Here is a 461-nt window from a genome sequence, read left to right as displayed (position 1 = left end):
ATCTACTCCGTCATCACGGTGTCACGTCGTACTAGAGCATGATGGGATATGTAGTTTTAGAAGATCCCTTGCAGCAGCAGGTGCAATTCATGCAATTCTAACATAAATCTTAAGAGTTCACTCACTGAACGTCAACATGAACGTATTTGTATAGTGAAATTAATCTATTTAACCTGTTTAATCCAATTTTATTCTCTAGTAAGGGATCACACAATTTTTCAAGCCATTGGTCACAATTGTAATTGTAAGCTGTAATCAAAATGTAACAGTTGCTATCTATCTATCTATCTATCTATCTATCTATCTATCTATCTATCTATCTATCTATCTATCTATCTATCTATCTATCTATCTATCTATCTATCTATCTGTTACAATTAATGAGTGCATATTTTTATTTTCAAGAAAATAGCACTTCTCTCTTTTATAATGTATAAATACAAAATTGACACTTTGATTTA

The sequence above is a fragment of the Chanodichthys erythropterus genome, chromosome 6 (assembly GCF_024489055.1).
Source record: "Chanodichthys erythropterus isolate Z2021 chromosome 6, ASM2448905v1, whole genome shotgun sequence".
Classification (NCBI taxonomy): domain Eukaryota; kingdom Metazoa; phylum Chordata; class Actinopteri; order Cypriniformes; family Xenocyprididae; genus Chanodichthys; species Chanodichthys erythropterus.
The sequence above is the reverse complement of the archived record's forward strand: the minus strand, read 5'-3'. Positions refer to the sequence as shown.